Here is a 246-nt window from a genome sequence, read left to right on the forward strand (position 1 = left end):
TTATTTTTACTCTTAAGGTCGTTTGAGGATCTGTTCCTCAGGGGTCACATGGGCTTGGGAGGAGCCCCTGGCTCCTTTCTTTTACCAGTTCCATCTATGTGAAGATAAGTCAAAGGTCCTGCTCAACCATGGCTGGCTTCACTTGGAAGCATGGATGAAATGTTTCCTCTTTGTTGACCCTCCTCTTTGTAGACTGGATACTGGTTCAGCTCCATCTGGTGGGGTCTCTCACAGTCCCCTTGATCA

Source organism: Nannospalax galili, unplaced genomic scaffold (assembly GCF_000622305.1).
Source record: "Nannospalax galili isolate Female #2095 unplaced genomic scaffold, S.galili_v1.0 scaffold723, whole genome shotgun sequence".
In the NCBI taxonomy this organism is placed as follows: Eukaryota; Metazoa; Chordata; class Mammalia; order Rodentia; family Spalacidae; genus Nannospalax; species Nannospalax galili.